Source organism: Euprymna scolopes, chromosome 20 (genome assembly GCF_053919585.1).
Source record: "Euprymna scolopes isolate OS-2025 chromosome 20, ASM5391958v1, whole genome shotgun sequence".
Classification (NCBI taxonomy): Eukaryota; Metazoa; Mollusca; class Cephalopoda; order Sepiida; family Sepiolidae; genus Euprymna; species Euprymna scolopes.
The window spans coordinates 109,549,173-109,556,597 of record NC_136501.1 but is presented as its reverse complement, the minus strand read 5'-3'; the positions used below and the strand labels follow the sequence as shown (position 1 = coordinate 109,556,597).

General features: G+C 33.4%; 1 long non-coding RNA gene across 2 annotated transcripts; it reads right to left on the bottom strand.

Moving 5' to 3' along the window:
* Positions 1–401: 401 nt before the first annotated feature.
* On the bottom strand, positions 402–7,128 carry LOC145241666 (uncharacterized). 2 transcript variants are annotated; one of them, XR_013862601.1, is made up of 2 exons: positions 7,023–7,128; positions 402–915 (listed from the first exon to the last, which is right to left on the bottom strand). It is a non-coding gene; the product is annotated as an uncharacterized LOC145241666 (long non-coding RNA). The 2 variants fall into 2 exon arrangements; XR_013862600.1 differs by lacking the exon at positions 7,023–7,128 and adding an exon at positions 6,552–6,669.
* Between the last annotated feature and the right edge of the window lie 297 nt (positions 7,129–7,425).

Here is a 7,425-nt window from a genome sequence, read left to right as displayed (position 1 = left end):
CAATACCGCTCCCTGAGACGTGACCCCTCCTACAGCCCGTCTGAGACTATCTCGGAAGAGAAGAGAGATTTGAGACTTTTAAGAACTGAACCATATATTTGTAAAAGATCTGTAATATATTTTGTGAAGTAGAATAGAATTCAAACGTCTGTTGTCCTTCTTGCCTGCGTGAGTTTTGTTATTCGTTTTCAGCATACTAGATTCAATGTGACGCCTCCAGAAGTACGAGACGATACGAGGCGAGTGTTACGAAGTTTTAAAAGATCAGGGGTCCTTACGTGACTTCATAAGATAGGGGTGTTACATTGGAATATATAAGTTAGTGCGATAATGTCTGCCGTCTAGTACGATGCTCTAATACCAGCTAGAAGAAAATAAGGAAAGTAACAAAAACAAACAAAAAACATAAGTCAATGAATTTCGACGTTGATAACTTCTCGATTTTTGCCAGTTCTCGGAAGCTCTCATTCAATCACATTAAAAAGGTTGAACTTAAGAAGGCCACTGTTTCTGCTGCCTCCAACTTAATAGTGTTTTTATTTGTTTTTAATTAGCGAACTTGTTCGTTCCATTTCCTTCTTCCAAACAAACAAATTCGTTTTTTATTAAAATAGATTGCGGCAAAAATCACTCGTTGTATTTATGATTGGTGTTTGATCATTTTCATCCACTCGGAAGAAGAGATCGGATTTAGTTGATCGATTTTGTTCGATTCCTAATCGAACTCTTCTATTTAATCGCATTACTCGTACATTTCTTGGCCGGAAAATAACCCCTTGGAGTTCTGTGGCGTGAATTTTTTTTCAATTTTCTTCCCTCCAAAAGGAAATGAGATAATTAATACGTAGCCTAATTTCGTTTTCCTCCTGTCGGCTCTCTCTTCGTTTCATCAAACACGTTCCACGTTCTGAACAACTGTAAATAAAAAAAAAATATGTAAATAAATCAAAAGAAAGACAATTTTTATAAAAACAATATACACAAATATTAAACATGTATAAATACCGAATTAGAGTGTACACACACACGAAAAAATGAAAAAGAGCCATTATCTATTTATCTATAAAAGTGAAATTGTCTGTGTGTCTATCTTTGTGCGTACATTTCCCTACCTAATTACTCTGTCTCGAAGGGTATTGAGATTTTGGGAACTTTTTCCCCACTCTTTTTCTGTGCCTAAACCAAAACGTAGATTCCATGAACAAAGCTTCTTTCTTAGAACTGCACTCCTGTGGAACTCTGTTCCGTCTGCCTGCTTCCCACCTGACTACAACCTGGATGTGTTCAAGTCCAACGTTAACAAATTCCTAATGAACCTCCCCCTTAAGTAGACACTTCATTAAATCTCCACACTGACGTACTGTACTTACAATAACCCTTATCCCTCAGTGGCTTACGGGCCTTGATAAGTGGTGACCTCCGTGTAAAAAAAAAATTGTTTAATCGGTTTTCGGCCATATATTTGGCTGCCAAGGGGTAAAAGTTCAACGATTTGATCGTTGAAAACTCTATCAAACTCTTCCGTCAATTTTGGGTCTTAACACTTGAAATTTTAGATGTAATCTACCTGGATATGAGTCACACTTTTTAATATATATATATATATATATATATATATATATATATATGCACATAAAGTTATGAACAGTAGATAGGTCCCAGGCAAAGCCGTGCTGAATTGCTATTATATATAAAAGATACAAGATTTAATGTATGTATGTATTTGTATCTGTTAATATTTAACCGATAATCTCTTAAACTCCTTGTAACAGAGCACAGAAATTAAAACAGGAAATAGTAATCATACACCACCGATGGTTTATAAGACTAAAATCTCTGAATAACGCGTACAGAAATATGTCGACAAGTGGAAATACAAAGGATTCATTCTAACTTGCAGACATGTTTCGATTTCTTATGCGCATGCGCAAATTCATTCACAGCTCAAAGTGGTTTAATGTTTCTTTTTTTAGTTGGCTTGTGTTTTGTTTTCGATTTTAGCTGATCACATCCAAGTCATTTTCTTTTAAATTTTGAAATCAATATCATATATATATATATACATATATATATATATATATATATATATATATATGTGTGTGTGTGTGTGTGTGTGTGTGTGTGTGTCGTTGATAAGCAAATGAAATACACTAATAATAATAATAATAATAATAATAATAATAATAATAATTCTGATTTCGTTTATCAACGTCGCTCTGAAAAGTGATGGGATTAATTTCCAGAGGATTTCCCTTAACAAGGAGCTTCAAAGGTAGTACATACAATAGCTGAGGTCTGAAGGCTGCCTAAAACATCGCAGGTCGTAGTTTTTTCAATCGTCCTTCCAGACGACTTGATACTACTCTTAGTGTCCCAACTAGCACCGATTATTTGTGTTTTAACCCCGTGTATACGCCTTATCTCCAAGGCCAATGGACAATACTTACTCCACTTATCGTTCTCCTTCTCTCTCACATTTCTGTCCCAGGGTACTGAGAAGTCTATAATCTGCAAGGTTTTTAAGACCTTGTCAATGACGACCAAATCCGAACGATTATGTTCTAATTGCTTGGTCGTTATGACACTTTTGTTCCACCATACCTCTATCTTGCCATTCTCACTTATTCTTACTTCCCCAGGCACCTACTCAAACGATTTTGCAGCACACTTTACCCCAACCCTCTTAAACACCTCCCAATATATCCGGAATTCCATGCGATCGTGTCTTTTGCGGTACTTTATCTGGGCCAGTCCACTACACCCTGCTGCAAGGTGCGCAATTGACTCTGAGGTCTTACAAATCCGGCATTCTACAGCAACTTCCTCTCCTAGAACCACTTTTTTGAACAATTGTGTTCCTAATGCCTGCTCTTGTGCTGCACGAACAAAAGCTTCAGTACTCTTAGTCAGATACCCAGCTCTAAGCCATTGTCATGATCTTTCATTTTGCCAGTTCATCTGCCCTTTCTCTATTCATACGTTCCACATAATCGGCCTTGATCTCACATACCTCGACTTCATTGGCCACAACCTTAAGCATCCACTCCTCACTTCTAACCACATGCCCCTTCAACGACATCTCAGTTCTAACACAATATTTTACACTTTTCAATCCTCTCCCACCCTCTTCCCTCTTTTGATACAGCCTTGCTCGCTACTCCGAATGTGAAATATAACAAACATTGCTAAAACTTTCTTGTTTTGATATCCATGGCATGAAATCCTTGTCAGCCCATTCTAAAATTACCACACTGTATCTCAAAACACTGACTGCCAATGCATTCACCGCTTTCATTAGGTTTCCTCCATACAGTTTCGACTTTGCAATTAGTTTCACTCTTCTAAGATACTCCTTCCTGACTTTCTCCTTCATTTCTCTGTTCATGATGCCTACAGTCTTCAATACTCCCAAATACTTATACGCTGTATTTCTTTCCTAATTTCCCCATTTGGCAGCACTATTCCATTCGAATGAACCTTTTTTCATCACCAGCACCGCACATTTACTAATCACAAACTCCATCCCGATGTCTTCCAAGTGTGTCCCTACAAGTTCTACCAGTTTCTCCATTTCCTTTTCATTTCTACCGAATATTTTCAAATCATCCATAAACAGTATATAGTTGAAGCGTCTTCTACTATATCCAAGGTTATACACTAGTTTCTCTCTCTTCAAGAGGATGCTCAGTGGCATCATTATCATTACAAAAAGAAGTGGAGAAAACGAATCTCCTTGGAATATTCCACGTTTGATGCCAATCTGCCCCATTCCTCTTCTTCCTCTTTGCATCCTGCATTACTGCCTTATCAATCAGGTATTGCTCTTTGGTACTCCTCGAGCCTTTCCGACACCCTTTCAGTTCATCATGGAAAACACCATTACTCACAAGATGTCCATAAATTTTTTCCCGCAAACATTCCAGTTAACAGTTTCCACATTAGTGGTAGACCTGTAATTGGTCTGTAATTGCTGACATCTGTTCCCTTTGCAGGATCTTTCCCAGTTAGTGTCGTTCTTCCCTTAACAAGCCAACCAGAGACATCTCCCGACTCTACAATCCTTTGCAGGTCATCAGCTATAGGTCAATAGTAATAAATAAATAAATAAATAAATAATAATAATAATACATACATACATACATACATACATACATGATGATTGCAACGTCTTGTCAGACGAGTGCCACTCCTTCAGACATTTAAAATCCATGAGCCCAAATGTCTGAGGGAGTATCTATACAAATATGATGTGACAGAGTCTTACCTTTGTACGACAGCTAAGTCTCTCTCTCGGTTCAAAATGTTGAGATCCAGCAACAAGTAAGAGCAAGATAGCCAGCAACAAATTAAACTGCAGACCAGCTTAATGCGGATACTGGTCTTCCGCCTTATTGTTTTTAAATCAAAGATTTGCTTCTCCTAGAAAGGTTGCCTTCACCACGGCTTACGGGAGCCCTCTCCACCCCAAAATACATGCATACATACATACATACATACATACATACATACCAACCACTGTAACAAAAAGCCTCTAAAATTAGATTCATTATTTATAACTAAAGAACAAAAAATAAATACAATACACCCGACGACAGTTTACTCAAATCTAGAAATGTTGTATACGTTTTAAATGCTCTATAGGAGAATGTGTCTAAAAATAACATAGACATCGGCATTACTAGAACCAGTATCTCTCGCTGACTAACATTATACCTAACTTATAATAATTAGGTCGTTGTATGTATTTGTGTGTGTCAATCTATCTATCTAGCTAGCTAGCTAGCTAGGTATCTATCTGTCTCCATTTTGTATATTCGTTCATCTCGAAAATTCTTAACCTTTCACTTGTGAATCGGGTGCATTATTATCCCCAAAATATCTTACGCAGGCATCACGGAAAACATTGGATAATCTAATCGAAGCAAAGCAGATTAGAATTATTCGAAGAAATTAATAATTTGAGTTATTAAGCCCTAAAACAACATTATTCTACTACAAATATCGTTTTTTGATATTGAAACATATTCCTTAATACATTAATTTTTATATTGAACCATATTTTAACACGTTTATCAAAAAGATAATATTTCAATATCAGGAAAGGAATGTATTAAGCAATATGTTTCAATATCAAGAAAGAAATGTATTAAGAAATATGTTTCAATATCAAAAAAGAAATGTATTAAGAAATATGTTTCAATATCAAAATTAATGTATTAAGGAATATGTTTCAACATCAAAAAAAGAAATATATTAAGAAATATGTTACAATATAAAAAAATGTATTATGGAATATGTTTCAATATCAAAAAACGAAATCTATTAAGAAATATGTTTCAATATAAAAACATGTATTAAGAAATATGTTTTAATAGCAAAAAAGAAATGTATTAAGAAATATGTTTCAATATAAAAACATGTATTAAGAAATATGTTTTAATAGCAAAAAAAAAATGTATTAAGAAATATGTTTCAATATCAAGAAAGAAATGTATTAAGAAATATGTTTCACTATCAAAAAAGAAATGTATTAAAAATATGTTTCAATATCAAAATTAATGTATTAAGGAATATGTTTCAATATCAAAAAAAAAAGAAATGTATTAAGAAATATGTTACAATATAAAAAATGTATTATGGAATATGTTTCAATATCAAAAAAGAAATGTATTAAGAAATAGATTTCAATATAAAAACATTTATTAAGAAATATGTTTTAATAGCAAAAAAGAAATGTATTAAGAAATATGTTTCAATATCAAGAAAGAAATGTATTAAGAAATATGTTTCAATATCAAAAAAGAAATGTATTAAAAATATGTTTCAATATCAAAATTAATGTATTAAGGAATATGTTTCAATATCAAAAAAAAAAGAAATGTATTAAGAAATATGTTACAATATAAAAATGTATTATGGAATATGTTTCAATATCAAAAACGAAATGTATTAAGAAATATGTTTCAATATAAAAACATGTATTAAGAAATATGTTTTAATAGCAAAAAAGAAATGTATTAAGAAATATGTTTCAATATCAAAAAAGAAATGTATTAAGAAATATGTTTCAATATCTAAAAAGAAATGTATTAAGACATATATTTCTATATCAAGAAAGAAATGTATTAAGAAATATGTTTCAATAACAAAAAAGAAATGTATTAAAAATATGTTTCAATATAAAAATTAATGTATTAAGGGATATGTTCCAATATAAAAAAAAAGAAATGTATTAAGCAATATGTTTCAATATCAAAAAAAGAAATGTATTAAGAAATATGTTTCAATAACAAAAAAGAAATGTATTAATAAATATGTTTCAATATAAAAAAGAAATGTGTTAAGAAATATGATTCCATTTCAAAAAAAGAAATGTTTTAAGAAATAATATCAAAATGCGAGATGAAACTTGCATTTTTATCACTAGAAGTTAAGTAGAATATAAGACATCTTCCGCCGCCATGGTAGCAAAATAAAAAAAAAGCAAAAAACAAAAACAAAACAAAAAAAAAACATAACAAAAAAAAAAACACTTGTAGTGTCTATCTCACCTGCGTCATTTTTTTACTACTGTAGCACGGAAAAGATCTAGTTTACATATTTTGAAGCTGTGAGCAGTTTATATACCGGTTATATAGCTAGATCCCCTCTTTGTAGGCTGTGTATATGAACTGATTACGTGAATAGGTTGCGTGTTCGATAAGCTTGATAGCTTGAGGTCATCGTTACTAGGACAACCTAATAAAGAAAACAGTCAACAATAATGGCACGTGTTATGAGTACATTTAAGATATCGAAATGAAGCACGCTGAAACAAGATCATATATTTACATATGTACAAGGAATATTTATTTACATAGAAAGGTTACGAAAGTTGCAGAGTGTTTGTGTGCTTATAACTAGCATGCAAGTAGATAAACGTTCGTTGCGTGTATGCGTGCGTGAATGTATGCGAGAGTTCGTCGAAGCATACGTTGAAAATTCATTGTGTGTGTAAGAGTTTGTTCATAGGAATTTCATACCTGTCTTGAGAGAAGATAAACGCTCTGTCGAGGCGTGGACGTAATTTGCGTGCCATTCACATTTTGAGGTTTGAATTGAAGGCAAACACGTGTTGTCAGATCCATGTCTTGAGTGGAAAGAGAAAGAGGAGAGAGACAGAGAGACAAAAAATGGAAGCGGAAATAGAGAGCACCACCTGTTGGGCAAAATGGAGGTTACCTCAGGGGCGACAACTGATGCGTTGGTTAAAAGGTGTATGGATGGATGCGTGTGCGGTTTGCGTAAATGCATGTTACATTAAAAAGGCATGTTCCTATATATTAAATGTTATTCACACGAAGTTTTGGTCGGTGTAAACGTAAACCTTCTTTATGTGTATCTTGCCGAACTCCCAAAATTCATACTACACATATCTCCAAAAAC